Below are 16,526 nucleotides of genomic sequence, written 5' to 3'. Positions count from 1 at the left end.
TTTACCAAGGGTGCCAAGCCTAAACAGTAGGGAAAGAACACCAAGGGTGTTGTGGAAACTGGATGTCCACATACAACACAATGAAGTTGGACCCTTGCCTTATACTGCATACAAAAATAAACTCAAAATTGATTAAAGACCTAAACTATTAAACTTCTAGAAGAAAACATAGGGGAAATCTTTAGGACTTTAAATTTGGCAATGATTTCTTTGATATGACACCAAAAGCACAAATAACAAAATAAACAGACAAATGGGACTATACCACGAACTTAAAAACTTATGCATGCCAAAGGAAACAATGCATGAAAAGATAGTCTAAAGAATGGGAGAAAATAATTGTAAATCACACATCTGACAAAGGTTAATATCCACAATATATAAGGAATAGCTATAACTCAAAAAAAAAAAAAAACCCTGATTATAAAGCGGGCAAAGGATCGAGGCTAGAGTCATGCTTGGGTATCAGCCATTGTCTTACTGTGCTAGAGTCCTCAAAGAGTAGCTGCTGACCTTATTCACTGACTGTGGCCCTCATGGCATAGTCAGTCACCAGGTTAGTGACATGCATCAGAGAAAAAAAATGGGCAAAGGAATCGAATAGATATTTCTCCAAAGAAGATATACAAATGTCCAATAAGCATATGAAAAGATGCTCAACATCAGTGATCATTAGGGAAATGCAAATCAAAACCAAAATGAGACATCACTTCACACCTATCAGAATGGCCACTATCAAAACAAGTGTTGGTGAGGATGCAGAGAGAAGTTGGAACTCTTGTGCACTGTTAGTGGGAATGTAAAATGGTGCAGTTATTGTGGAAAACAGTATGGAGGTTACTCAAAAAATTAAAAATAGATTTACCACATGACCCACTGATCCTGTTTCTGGGTATAACCAGAAGGACTGAAATCAGAATCTGAAAGAGATATGTGCACTCTCATGTTCATTGCAGCATTATTCACAATAGCCAAGATGTGGAAACAATCCAAATGCGCACCAACAAATAAATGAATAATGAGATATATACATGCAATGGAACATAATGGAAGTCTTAAGAAAAAAAGGAAATCCTGTCACATGCTACAACATGGATGAACCTCAAGGAAATTATGCTAAGTAAAATAAGCCAGTCACAAAAGGACACATAGTGTATGATTCCACGCATATGAAGTATCTAAAGTAATCAAAATCATAGAAACAGAAAGTACAAATGTGGTTACCAAGGTGGGAGGAGACGGAACCAGTATTTAGTGGGTGTAGAGTTCTGGTGTTGCAAGACAGAAGTTCTAGAGACCTGTTATACAACAATGTGAATATACTTAATGCTACTGAACTGAACATTTAAAAATGGTTAAGCTGGTAAATTTAATGTTATGTGTTTTTTATGTGACGTATGTTCTTTTCCTTTCATAGCAAATAAACATCAATGTTGAGATCCAGAGCAGTTCATTTCTTTGCTTAACATGTTAAAATGAAATAGTCTCAGTTGCTCAGTAGCTGTTGGTGACTTGAATTCTTAATTTTCTTTCATAATAAGTCAACATTAGGAGGCATATTGTTAAAAAAGAAAACTGTTGGGGCTTCCCTGGTGGCGCAGTGGTTGAGAGTCCGCCTGCCGATGCAGGGGACACGGGTTCGTGCCCCGGTCCGGGAAGATCCCACATGCTGTGGAGCGGCTGGGCCCGTGAGCCATGGCCGCTGAGCCTGTGCGTCCGGAGCCTGTGCTCCACAACGGGGGAGGCCACAACAGTAAGAGGCCCGCGTACAGCAAAAAAAAAAAAAAAAGAAAAGAAAACTGTTCTGTTAGTAAAGCAGCATGTGAATTGGCTTCAGGTAAAGTCTTGCTACACACGTAGCTGCTGTCTTAGTAGGAGTAATCCCAATGCCCTTTTCCATTCTACACCACAGCTCACAAAATAACTTATATGAAAATTCTTCCTCTACAGCACGTTTTCAATGACAACAAGAAGCAAAAAATCATCAAGTGCTTCAGCCTCTTAGAAATGCTGTACAGATGCCAAGAGCTTATCATACCCTACATATCAATCACTTCAACTTACAGTAAAGCAAAATGTGTTCCAGTATACACCTTTCAATTCGCATTATATGCTATTGACATTGTGTTTGCACAACAGTATCATTTGACAAAGGAATTTTGCCAACAGTTCCATCTGATTTAGCACTAACCATATTTGTCGTTAACTTGTGGTTGGCTTTATAAACTTCTCATCAGTGGTTTGACATGTACCTTTTTTCATTATCAGGAGTTCAGTGCTGAATGATACCTTAGTAATTCTAATCTTTCCTTTGACTTCATTGATAAAATTCATCAAGTTTGTACTGGAAGGCAATATTTTGTTCCTACTCTGGAAAAAAGCTGATTGCTTTAGCAGAGAGGTGACTCTGCTTTCTCTGGCGATCATATAAAATCTTTAATGGCTTTAGTCCTCTGTGTTAGACAGGAGCTTTTTTTTTTTTTATAGGTGATAGAAATCCACCTCAAAGTAGCCTAAGGAGGGTGGGAACGAACGTATTGACTCATAACTAAAAAGTACAGAAAAGGCAGAAAAATTGAGGAATGTTGCCTCCAGATGCTTAAAGAGCATTGTTAGGACTCTGTCTCTCCCTTACCACCTCTTGGCTCTGTGTTTCGCTGGCGGTTTCATTTTCAGGCAGGATGTTTACATGTGACAGTTGAAAAGTTGCATGATCCTTGTGACTTGGGATCCCAGAGGAATAGAACCCTCTTCTAGTGTCTATATATAGATAAAAAACATAGAGAAGACTCTGGTTGTCCTGTTTAGGTCACATGTCCATGTTGGACCCAATGACAGTGGCCCAGGGTATAAATGATTTTGATTATCAAGCCTAGACCATATGCCCACACTTATGGTCAGATTCTATTGCTAGAGGTGAAGGAAAGAATATAAACACAACATATTTTTCTTTTACTGCAGATGTATTTTTTTAACATCTTTATTGGAGTATAATTGCTTTACAATGGTGTGTTAGTTTCTGTTGTATAATAAAGTGAACCAGCTATACATAAACATATATCCCCATATCTCCTCCCTCTTGCATCTCCCTCCCACCCTCCCTATCCCACCCCTCTAGGTGGTCACAAAGCACCAAGCTGATCTCCCTGTGCTATGCGGCTGCTTCCCACTAGCTATCTATTTTACGTTTGGTAGTATATATATGTCCATGCCACTCTCTCACTTCCTCCCAGCTTCCCCTTTCCCCTTCCCCGAGTCCTCAAGTCCAGTCTCTACATCTGCGTCTTTATTCCTGTCCACTGCAGATGTATTTGAAGAAGTCTCATAAAAAATAATACAAATAAAAAATAATACCCAAGGGGCAAATAGATTACTGATTCTGTAAAATTTAATTATCAGAGATTTGTGGTTGTATTTTTTTGTACTTTCTTTTTTACTTAATTGCATAAAATCACCACATTCACAGATATTTGGAAAGAAGCTCTTCACTTTATGTCTAAAATTATTTTGAGTTGAAGTATTTGTCACTAATTTTTCCACTACATTTAATTTCAATAATCCACTCTTAAACCTTTGAGTTATTTATTTGTGTAGTGAGAATCTAAAGTTATATAATAGAAACCAATAAAATATAAATTTAACATAAACAAAAATACTCTGAAATGATATAAAAATATGTTTACGAATCCCAAACTGTGCCATGCTAACTGAATATTAGTCAAAATTAAGTGACCAAACAGACCTTATGACTCATGCACCAACTTTGAGTAAGAGATTTTTATTTAGAATATGGAGAAATTTGGGGAAAATCATAATTTTGCCTGATAATTATATCAAGTCTTTCATGGCTTTAGTCCTCTCTATTAGACAAGACTTTTTTTTTAAACGGGTGATAGAAATCAACCTCAAACTAGCCTAAGGAGGGGTAGGATAAAATGCATTTCATTTCAAATCTATGAAATATAAGTAAAGAAAATATCTAAGTGTTTTTCTTTGAGAACTACTCAAACACCTCCTGACCTCTTGCTAAACTACCACAAGCCACACTCTGAGAATTAGTGCTTTATCCTACAAGGGTATTTTCACAGTCACCTCCTCCAAGAGCTTGGGTACCACAACTATCTGGGAAGCTTATAAAAGACATTGATTGACAGACTTAATTCTGACTAACCAAATAAGGCTTTTCCTGGGTGATGCTCAGAAGTCTCTATTTTTAAATAGTCACTGTAACATACCCATCTTGGCATCTGGCAATGGGATTAATTTAGGAATCACACCCTAAAGTATTCTCTCTCCACTCTATTCCCTGAGGTCAAGCAACTTAACTTATCCATTTGCCCTGTCTGTATCCCTCCTCGGTTCTCATCTAAACCTATCACATGGCTGAGTCCTCACCACAGGATACTGTGGGAAGCAGCCCCCCAAAGAGGTAATTCATAATCCTTGTGGAAGTTTTATCAGCAGGTAGGACAAGGAAAAGCAGCTTTAGTGGGGCCTGATCACCAGGCAGTTTGTCTCCACCCTCACCTGCTCTGGATCCAATAAAACTAGTTGTCTATGCCTCCTCTTCTACTGCACTTCATGAAAAAAGGAATTCTGGTGCTCAAGGAAGGTCACTCCATTTCCTACATAAAAGTTACCCTAGGAATAGGGGAGAGGTGATGAGGGATGAAATAAAAATGCTCTGAAATATAGGTGGGTATATGTTTCTTGTCTCTTCTATTCATCTCTGTCTTCATTATCTGGGTCTCGGATATATTACACAATATGTCCTTCCTGCAAAGTACAACCTGGGCAGGGAAATAAGTAAGTGGCACTTTTCAAGGATTTGGTCAGCATATATTGAGATGCAAGCTGAGGGCTTCCTGGTGGCCAAGCAGGGAATGGTCAGTGCTGCTTCTATAGTCTTAAGCAATTCAGCTCTGACCCCCAAGCTGCAAATCTCACTAAGCCAAATGAGAGCTCTGTGATTGAAAAGATCTGCCCTACTCAGAAGGCTGTTTGGTATCAGGTCATTGTCACTAGGTTATACACTTAGGGAGGAGGTAGGTGGTGTTCCATACTTTAAGCAGTTGGTGAAAGTATTCCTTCCACCTGCAAAGAGCACTTTCAATAAGGAGAATGGAAATAAATAAATAGGTTCTGCCTTTTTGCATATCTGCTGCTAGTTTAGGAATCAGCAAATTGATGGCTGCCAGCCAAACCCAGCCTGCAGCCTGTATTTATACAGCCTGGGGGACAGGGGCTAAGTATGGTGGTTGCCTTTTTAGGTTTGTAAAAATAAAACAAAGAAGAATATATGACCCACAAAACCTAAGATAGTTACCACCTGGCCCTTTACCGAAAAATTTGCTGACCTTTGGCTTAGAGTCCTTTTAGACTGGTGTACCTGGTAACTTCCTGGCTGGCCCTCCTCTTAATTGGACTCTCCCTGGATCTACCATGAAACCAACGGAGAGTCATTTCTGACCTAGTTCACATACCTGTCCTCCATTTACCAAATCCCTCTGGTGTGCAAGTAAATGTTCAACAACCAGCAATCAGAACAAAAAAGCCCCGATTTGTAGCATCTGCCGGTTTCTGTGGTGTAAATACTCCCCTCCACGGCTGGTTTCAAGCTACCAGCATGATGTTACTGAGCACAGAATTGGGAAGAAAGGCACACATCAGATCTCACTAGATGGTAGGAGCTGACTCCAGCAACCACTGCCCAGTCCTGAGAGGTGTGAAGCATCTGGAGTACTGGAAAGAGAATCATTCCCTGGTTAAATATTCTTAAATTCAAATCAAGTCATCACTACTTAACTAGTTGGATGACCTTCAAAAATTCACTTAACGTCAACGAGCTTGTTTTTTCATGTGCAAATTTGAAATAATGCTACATTATTATCTCAGAGAGAAGGATTTGGGACGAGTGAGAATAGGTCAAGCAAACATACCACACAGCATTTGGGACACACCTTCCCCACTTTTCCTCCACTGGCCCCATAGTAGGGTGGAGGTTTCCTCTTCCCTCCTCCATCTTCTCTACAGCTCACTCTGCTTAGGCCAGGACTGGATGGGAGTCCAGTGGGTCCTCCTTCTGGGTCTGTTGTGGAGGTGTTTGGGCCCCAGGAAAAGTTGGAGGTCTGAGAGAGTTGGCTGGGGCCTTATGAGCCGGATAAGCACAAAACTTTGGGTGGGTTGTCCTGAGGATGTCCTTCAAAAGAGAAAATAGTCACTGGATTCCACTTTAAGGGCTGAGTTCCAGTCTTATTTTGCTCTGTATCTACCATGGCTGGCACAATTGCATGGAAATAGGAGCCATTCAATAAATAATTGCTGGATGAGTGAATGAATGCTGATTGTATCTGCCAACACATGAATGCAATCCTGATCAAATACTGATTAAGAGACTGGGCTGTGAACAGTCTGAATTTGAATACAGCTTTGTCCCTTACAAGCTCTGTATCTTTGGACAACTTACTTAACCTCTCTGGACTTCAGTTTCATCATCTATAAAACAGATAATAGTATCTACTTTCAAGAATTGATTTAAAGTATTTACTAAAATAAGTCTGGAACAATATAAGTGCTCAACAATGTAAGCTATTATTATCTTTCTCATCAAAGTCAATGTCAACAACTAACACTCATTGATACCCCCTATGCCTCATGCTCTTCTTTTAATCTATTAGTCGGTTCATCATTTCAAGGAAAGGAGGCCACAATACAATAGTACCACTCTAATATGTCAAGATGCCTAATTTTAATAGAACAGATTCATCGTAGCCAAATATTTCTATTCTTTTGGTCTCTCATGCTCATCCGATTTAAGAAGCAAAGGCTGTGATGAAATCAAAACAAGTCTGAATTATAGCAGCAAAAGATGTTAAATACATTGCCTCTGAAATGTTCTCTGCCTCACAGACATGTCCGCTCTTATCTCATCTATGTCACTATTCTTAATTCTTAGACTTTATACCTTGGGTAAGATATAGGAGAGATAATGGTTAAGAAACAGAATGTTCTTCTGTAAATATTATGATATGGTCATTTTGATGCTTTGTGGAAGTGGTAGTATGGGATAGCATTCGACTTTTAGCCTTTATTTCTCCCAGTAACTAATGTGAGAAATGAATCTTCTCCCAGGATGGCCAGCCTTCACCCCACACCTGGACGTAGTCTCATTCCTGACCCGTAGTCCAAATATTTTACTAATGCCAACTTTATTGTGGGCAACTTGCTGTTAAATCCTGCAATTAATCTTTGGTTTATAATTAAGTAACTGGATTTAGACTTTGGCTTAAATTTGTGGCTTTCTTGCTTTTGAGCTGGGCTGTACCTTGTGTAACAACTGGCACCATAAAATACCCAATGTCTTGAACCACTTTGGCTTAGGACAATTGCCTTGCTCCATTAGCAAAACAGTAGACAATATTCTGGGAAATGTGGCATAATTCTTCAAATTTTCATCCATAAAAATAGAAGAAATAATCCTTATTGATGTCACTAGTGGAAAAAAGTATAACAGAAATCAAAGGCCATTTCAAAACTAAGAAATGAATCAAGAGTCGGACATGGAATAAAGTAAGGGCAAGGTAACTCTCAGAGTTGGGACTTGCAGATAGGTTACAGGTGATGGATGAATTTGGTAGCAATTTTACTCACACATAAAAGCTTTTGAAAGAACCAAGCTAGTCTGCCTCTGTTTCTTTCTTTCTCTCTCCCTATCCCTCACCCCTTTCCTCCCTCCCTCTCCCCTCTCTTTCTCTGTTTCTCTCTTTTCGTCTCTGTCTCTCTGACTCTCTCTCTCCTCCCTTTTGGTGGACAGGGATATGTAAATGTCAAAATGTAGCCTAAAACCAACTTTTAAAAATTTTATCTACATTCTAAAAATGGTCCTGAGGTTATTTGTGTTTGCTTTTTGATTTACTTATACCCAATACTTTTCCAACCCTGCAATGTCTAACTGACATTTCTTAACAGTTTTTTTCCTAGTCCCCTACACTCAATATCACACACTATTCTTTTTACGTTGGAAGGTAATTCTGAGTTCACCTCTCTCCTGTTTTTTTTTTGCAGGCTTCTAGCAGCCATGAATAAACTTTCACATGTAATACTTAACTCTTTTTATAAACAGAAATTGTACAATAAAAACTGAGGTCTCCTTCCATTTAGGGGTCCGAAAAGGAATTCAAGGGGCTCTCACTGGTCAAATATGGGGCAATGTGAACTCCGAAAAGAATGACTGCAATTGTTTGAAGCACATTGAATATATAAAAGTCTCCGAGTTTATGGGAGAGAGGGAGAGGGAGTGAGAGAGAGAAGAAATCTCATTTATCGTCACTGGAGGTAGGAAGCACAGAAACACCTTACTCTAAATGTTGATAATTAAAGTTAAAGAATTCGCATTCATCTTGCTTTTCCTGTGTGAATTATATTCAGGGAAATCAAAGAGCTTGAACTGATGAAGGAAAGTTCTACTTAACAGAATTGTTCCAGGGAATAAATGTGGAAAGAATTAGAAAATCACCAGCTTTTAAGCTCCTAATGAATTTGTCTATTTAGATAATAATTATTAATAGATGCTAAAGTAATTACAGATATTCACAAAGTGCCCAAACATTGCCCCACAAATTACTTACTGGCTGTAAGAGGAAAGTGCATCTACACAATGGGGAAGTCAGCCCGCCACCACCCAAACCCACTCAGCATCACTATAAGCAGGACAATAGGCAACTACATGCCTTCTGAACACTTTATGCAACATGAAGCGTTTTTGTCCAAAATGTTGAACCAGAATCTAATTGAGCCTTCAGATCTATTTCTAGTTTATAGGAAACCTAGAAGTGTAATGAAACAAATTAACTAACACCTTGGGGAAGCAATAAGAAAATTCAGAAGATGGGTTATTCTGCAGAACAACTGCCTCATTTTTCAACAAGTCAATGTCAAAAAAGCAAAGGAAGTTGTGAGATAACTGTTCTAGCCTAAAAGAGATTTAAGAAGTAGAATGGTGGTTGCCAGGGGTGGGGGGTGGAGCAACGTGAAGTTGTTCAGTGGGTATAAAGTTTCAGTTGCACCAGATGAATAAATTCTAGAGAACTTCTGTACAATATCATGCCTATAGTTAATCCTACAACGTGCAGTTAAAAAATTAAGAGAGTAGATCTCATGTTAACACACACACACACACACACACACACACACACACACACACACCACAAACTAAACAAAAATAACCAATTTGCACAAGGAAACTTTTAGAGGTAATGGATATGTTTATTACATTGATTGTGGTGATGGCTTCATGAGTGTTACACATTTTGTTCCAGATAAATTTATAAAGTCTAGTCGAAACAACTTGTTTTTTACAGACGACTTGTTTTTCTGCTTAGTTGCATATCCACACCTGGTATTTTTCTCTTTTAAGAACACTCCCCTTTACACTCCGTTCTTTGTAAGCATTCTTCATTCCAGAGAGAAGGTCACAGTTTGATAATCTTGAGAATCACAGAAGCCCATCACAAGACCAAGTCCTGATGGTCTCCAGATGATCTCTGGATGGAAGGAATGCAGGCCCTGCACGTACCCTGATCCTAATCAACAACCCTGTTCCCTGAACCATTACTATAAGACTCCTCAAAACAGCCCCCTTCCCCGGGCTGGGACACACAGTTTTGAGTGCATTATCCTGCTGTGGCCCCCCTTTGCCTGGCAAAGAAATAAAGCTATTCCTTTCTGCTTCACCCAAAACTTTGTCTCCGAGATTCAATTTGGTGCTGGTGTACAGAGACCAGAATTCGGTCACAATATGTCCAAGCTCAAATTGTACACATTAAATATTTACAGTTTTTTGTATACCAATTATACATCAATAAAACTGTTTAAAGAAAGAAAAATTTAAGAGTTGTAAGATCCAATTATTAAAATGTATGATTATTTATTGAATCCTGGCTTGAACTTGTAAAAGATGTTTTGGGGACAATTGGGGAATTTTGAATATGAACAGGATACTTGATAAAACTAAGATAATACTGTAAATCTTGTTGGGAATGATAATGGCATTGATCTTAAGTAAGAAATGCCATGTTTTAAAAAGGAGAGGCATACACACACATTTGGAAATTAAGTTTCATTTGTCTGACATTTACTTTAAAATACTTTTGCCAAAACAAAACAGGTGGAAAACAAATGGGACAAAACTAAATAGATGGAAAAAATATAGTAAAATTCTAATCATTGTTAAAACCAGATGTTAGATATCTGAGGATTAATTATATTAGTCCATTCTACCTATTTATATAGATGTTTGAAAATGTTCAATAAAAAGTGAAAAAGAATATGAGGGTCCATAATCCCTTTGTTACAAGGAAATGGATGAAGTCACATCCATCATTGCTTTTCTCATGGTGAGTTGAAATCCACAATAAAGGTAGTAAATCTGGCAGAATTTCCAATGAAATTGCTGTGATTATAGGTACGTATAGTCATTAGTGTAACTGAGATGTTCAGGCTTCATTTATCTGTGACAAAAATTACATGTCACAAATCCTATTTTTAAAAAATTTGAAATAAAGATATATATAAATATATAACACATATATACGTTAAAAGCAAGGCTAAGTACAATAGAATGGTATCACATGGAATACCATTTCCTCCAAAGAGTTAATTATTTCTGTTTTAGGTTGGCAGGTGGTATACCATACATTTAAGTTCATACTTCTTATTGATTATACTGACATTAGATGGAATTCATTGAGTTGTTATTGGGAAAGATGAGGAATCTAGATCACTTCCAGCTTCTTTCTTCCACTGTAAGATTTGTTCCTTATATTACTACTTTTAGTGCTTCTGTGGATTGTTTTTTTTATTACATTAGATAATACAGTCAAACCTCTATTTCATGTTAGATCACCTGTAGTCAGTATGTCTTCACTGCCAGCAGGTACGATAAATAATAATACGCCACTACTTCTTCCTTCCTTTCACCTCTCTCCCAACCCAACCAAAGAAATGGCAGAAATAATATTTTTAATAAATAAATTAATAACAATTTTAGGAAACAAGGAAGAGAACCAATAGCAGATGGAAAATTTTTGAGCACTTTCTGAAAGTCAGAAAACAAGGTCACTCCTCAGGGGTATGGGAGGCAGCAGCTTAGTGCAGGAGAAGCTTGGGTGCCAAGGACCCTGGGGAGTGGGGGAGCTGTCTGGTTGTGCCTTTGTTCTTCTCCACATTGCTTTGGGTGGACTCTTGCCCATTCTGTCATCACTACAGGTCCATGGGATGAGTCAGGGGTGGCAGTGCCCGTCAGAACCATTGGATCCACTTGGTCAGGGAAAGTGTTTAGAAGAGTTACACACAGTTTCTGCCTCCCCAGACCTGGTGGAGGGCCTGCAGAGTGAGTGCATCCAGCCTCGTGTGACCACCTGACCCAGGGCTCAGCCTGCTTCCGGTGGCTGTGGCTGCTGGGGGTCTCGGGCCACAGCGTGCTTGTCACGTGTCTCCTCTCAAGCAGTTTCCTGGCCTTGCTTCTCAGCTGAGAACCTCTCAAGACAAGTAGTCTGTGGTCCCAGCCCTCTCTGATGCCATCCCCCCCACACCAGGTCCTTCTGGAAGCCCCATACTTCTCATTGGTACCCGAGTGGCTCTCCCCTAATGAAGGTGACACACTGGAGACAGCCTGGCTGTGACAGCTATGAGTGAGCCTGTGCTCCGTGTCTGACCCCCCATGGCTTTGCACTGTTCCTGACAAAGGAGGAAGCCTGCAAGGTCAAGTGGCTACCCAGGATGCCCAGGGTGAGTTCAGGCCATGGGGGATCTGGGGAGTTGACTGCATACCTACCACTTATGAAAGATTTTTAGTATTGATATTATTTCTCTTCCCATAATCACCCCTGAGGGAGGTAGTAAGATCATCCCATTTTACTGATGAGAAAACTGACACAGAAGGAGGTTAAATAATCTGCCCCAAATCACAGCAATGATCAGTAGCTTGGACCAGATTTGAGAGGTCTGACTTTAGAGTGTTTTCCTTTAATGCCTGTATTTCCTGCCCATGAATAGAATTAGGATAGAGGATTAAGTAGAAAAGAGAAAGGCATGCCAAAAGAAAAAGGAAATAGAGGGTACACAATAATGGTATCCCAGAAATGCGAGCAGCATAGAGGAAAAGTTTGACTAGAAGGAGATAGTATTAAAAAGAGGAGGAGATAGGAAGGAAGTGGAAAGAAAGTCTGCAGTTTCAACCCTTGTTTATATGTTGTACCTGGAAGATCCCTGTTCTTGCATTTATCAGCAAAACTTCTATTTAAGCTTAATTTTCCTGCATAGTTTAAGGAGTTCTGTTTATGAGACAACACATCATTCCCTAACCTTTACAGAAAATTTGCAATTTATTTAAGAATTGCGAGGAGGAAAGGAAGGAAAGAAGGAAGTGAAAAGAATAAAGGAAGGGAGGGAGAGAAAAAAAAGGAAGGAAAGCATGGAAGGAAGGGGAGAGGGAGGGAAGGATTACTAATTTTTGAAATCCCAAAGTGTGGAAAGCATAGAGTTGGAAAAGTGTTACCAAAAACACAGTAATAAATGATCCATTTGGTCAGGAAGAGGGAGAACAATTCAAGGTTACATCATATGGCAAGATTTCCTGAGGGCTTCAGAAGGAAAGAGTCTCACAATGGATTTTGTACGCAGTTATTAATTCCCCTGGGCATGTACCAGCTATATCCCCAAATCTGAGTTATCTTCATAAGGTGATTTACTTTGGCCTGCCCAGAGAGATTGTTATGAAACTGGATTAAAACATCTAATATAGTGAGTAAGCAAAGATTTCCTAGCTTTAAAAAGTCTTTGGGGGGCAAGGAAGGGGTCACAAAAGTGATCCAGGCAACTAGTACAAACATCAGTATGGAAGATAATGTATGTTTCCTTCCAGTGTACAATACATGGTATGAATCTTATTATAGGTAAATATGAAAGAAATTTCATGAACAATTACAAGTAACATGACACCCCTTGGTGCTGACACTGCCCCTTTCCATTAGATCTCTTGTGCTCAGAACCCTCTCCTGACTGGTTCCAAGTTCTTCCCAGCTGTCATCTCTTTGTAGCTCTGAATTTATCAACAATGCTTTCTATAGAAGGGGAAAATGAGAAACGAAGAAACTTCCTAAATTTCCTCTAGAAAAATAAAATGTCAAACTGGTTGGAGACAACATACACAATCCTAAGGATGAGAGACCATTATTATCTCCATTTGACAGATGAGGAACCGAAAATTCAAATAGGATAAATAAAATAGTCAAGGTCACATGAAGGGTAAATCAGTAACCTGAGATTTAATCCCAGATCTGTACAACTCCTAACTCAGATCTTAACCACAACACTGTTCTGTTTCTCATGCCATTATGACAGCCCACTTCCCAGTTACACTCTCAACCTTGAGTCAACTGCAGAGTGGAAGTCTCTTTCCCCTTATCCCACCAGAGTGTGTGACACCATAAAGCTTCAACATGTTGACATTGAAAATATTCCATTCACTTCTGCTTGTAATGTTATAGCCAACAGTTAGGGTCTATCTTTGCATTCTTTTTCCACCATCTTTTTCCTACCACTCGGCCAGTCTTTTGCCATACACAGGCTTTTGAAGTCCAAATGTTAGCTGGCTACACCAAATGAAGAGACTTGCATACCCTGTTACTATAGTTAAGTACCTCTGAACTTTCTACTAGCCCAAGCAGGAACTTCATAATCCTCCATTGCACTACCTCTGAACAAAAAGTCTTCCCATCTGTTTCTGAACATCCTCAAATGGGTGCCTCGTGTGTGCCTATGAACCATCCGCTGGTCTTTTCTGTGTTTGCCTCTTCCACCCCTCTCTGTTTTGGTTCATGCCTGCTGACAAGCAATGCTTGCAAAGCTACTTGAAGGAGCATCATTGGGACTTCCATGGCTTTATTTTACACTCTGGGTAATGTTGCCTTCAGAAACTGTCTCCTCCTAATGCTAATAAAGCTAGTGATCCTTGGCTTGCCGCAGTTGTGCTAGATTTCAGGTTACAGGTCAGGAGAATACCCTAAAACTCTATGCTACACTTTTGCACTGGGGTCCTGTAGCAGCATTGTTTGTGCCATAGCTCACAAAAGTATTTTGTCCACACAACAACATCTGAGGTCTAGCTCAGCCAGGCAAAATTCCTTGCTGCATGTTATTAAATCATGCAATCATAGGACTCAGAGTTAAAGGGGATGGTGAAGAGCTTCTGTGTTAACCTCGTATGTGGTGCCAAATTCCCATTTAAATCAGTGGTTTTCAAACTTTAATGTGTATCAGAATCACCTGGAAAGCTTGTTAAGTCACAAGTGTTTCTTGCAGTGTGTACCGACAACAAATTTTCTTAGCTTATTTTACCTGAATATGCTTTATTTTACCTTCATTCCTGAAGGATATCTTTTGCCTGGTATAGAATTCTGTGTTGACAGTTGTTATTCATAAGCATTTCAAAGATGTCGTTCCTCTGTTTACTGGCCTCTGTTATATACAATAAGAAGTCAGCTATCATTTGAGTCATTATTCACTTTTTATGTATTGTGTCAGTTTCCTCTGTCTACTTTGAAGATGTTCTCTTTGTCTTTAGTTTTCAGCATTTATCTCTAATGTGCTTAGGAGTGGTTTTCTTCAAATCTATCCTGCCTGGGGCTCTATGAAGTGCTTGAATCTGTAAGTTTATTTCTTTTTCTAAGCTTTGGACATTTTGGGTCGGGATTTCTTTACCCCCCCCCCCCCTTATTTTCTTTATTCACTCTCTCCTTTCCTTATGGGACTTGTTAAAATAAAAAGCAAATGGAGACCAGCCTTGAAAATTCCCTGAGCAGACAAAACTACTTTAGTCATACAAGCAAAGTTTAATTTAGCTTACTTTACAAGAATAACTTGACCTAGGTCATTTCTTGTTTATGACTCTGGAAATCATAAGCAAAACTTAAACTGTTGATATGAGGTAACCACTGACCAATTCCCTATCATTTAAGAAAATTCTAATGTTATAATTAATCACTGTGAAGAATAAACAGTCACTGTATCCTTACCCTGGAGCCTCATTCCATGTTTGATTTGAATGCTCCAGGTTCACAAACTGTCTTTTTGCTGTGTACATAATAAACTTTTACTAATTACTACTTTGGTGATTCATTGGTTTTACCTTGGCTGTTTCTGAACTTTTGACAGATTCCAACTGAATCTATGTTAAACTTTATGATACTGTCCCTGAGTCTTGGTTCATCTAAAAATTTTTTTTAATGTACTGGATAACTATTGATTTATCTTTAAGTTCACTGACTTTCCTCTATAAGCGTCATCCTGCTTTTGAGTACATCAGTGACTTTTTAAACAAATCTTAGTTCTAAAATTTACATTAAAAAATTAGTGTCTATTTCTCTGCTAGTATTTCCTATGTTTTTATGTATTGCAAGGATTTTTTCTTCATGTCATTGAGAATAGTTTAAAATCTGCTCATTCCAACATCTGAGTCATCTTAGGGTTAGTCTCCACTGAATTTTTTTTCCTCCTGAAAATGAGTCACATTTTCCTGTTCTTTCATTAATAGAAATGTCCGGGATTGAATTCTAGATATTGTAAATATTATGTTGTAAAGACTATGGATTCTGTTATATTCCTCTGATAAGTATTGCTTATTTATTCTTATTGTTTTAGCACTCATTTGACTTGGTTGGACTCACACTGCAAACCTGTTCCTTGGGAAGCAGTTCAAATCTCAGTTCAGTTCTTTATCCTTTGCTGAGCAGCTTGGAATCTGCCTTGCACATGCATGGTCTGGGGACAGCCAGAGATTTGTTTAAAGACTGTACACAGCATTTGGGGATATCTCCCTCTATCTCTCTCATTTCTAGGGTTCTCCTCTCACTTTCCAGTTTCTTTCTATTGGCTATCTTTTCTGGCTCTTCAAGTCAGAAAAGTGGAAGATTTGCTTTAGGGGTTTTAGATGCCCTGTATAGTACAGTCTAAAATTTTCCTTAGGCTCAAAGCTGTGAAGACAAGAAAAACACCAGTACTGTTCTTGTTTTTCAAATATCAACCCCTTTCCAGAATCTGCCTACTTTTAGTTTCTCTTCCTTCCACGCTAGATTTTATAATAGTTATTTGTGTGAAAATCTGCTCATTATAAGCTTACTTAGCCATACTAGAACTAAAACCTCCTCTAGTGATTTGAAAGGTATGCATTCTATTTCTCATTTTAATATTAACACTAAAAATGTTAATATACCTTGAATTTTTATTTAGGCATTAATATCTAGAGTTAATCAGTATCTGTGGCTTGCCAAAACCAGAACAAACACCAAGAACCTTAGCAGGGCTTGTTTCTATCTTCTTTCCTTCACCATCATCTATATTGAGATCATCTGGGATTCTCAATATAGATTATTAACCTTTTACATTTAAGCTTCTTTAGTTTCTTTGCTTGCCCTTGCTTCTTATGACCTGTGTCTTCTCTGAATTCATTTATTTCTCCTTTTGGAGTA

Source organism: Grampus griseus (genome assembly GCF_964374135.1).
Source record: "Grampus griseus genome assembly, chromosome: 8".
In the NCBI taxonomy this organism is placed as follows: domain Eukaryota; kingdom Metazoa; phylum Chordata; class Mammalia; order Artiodactyla; family Delphinidae; genus Grampus; species Grampus griseus.
The sequence above is the reverse complement of the archived record's forward strand: the minus strand, read 5'-3'. Positions refer to the sequence as shown.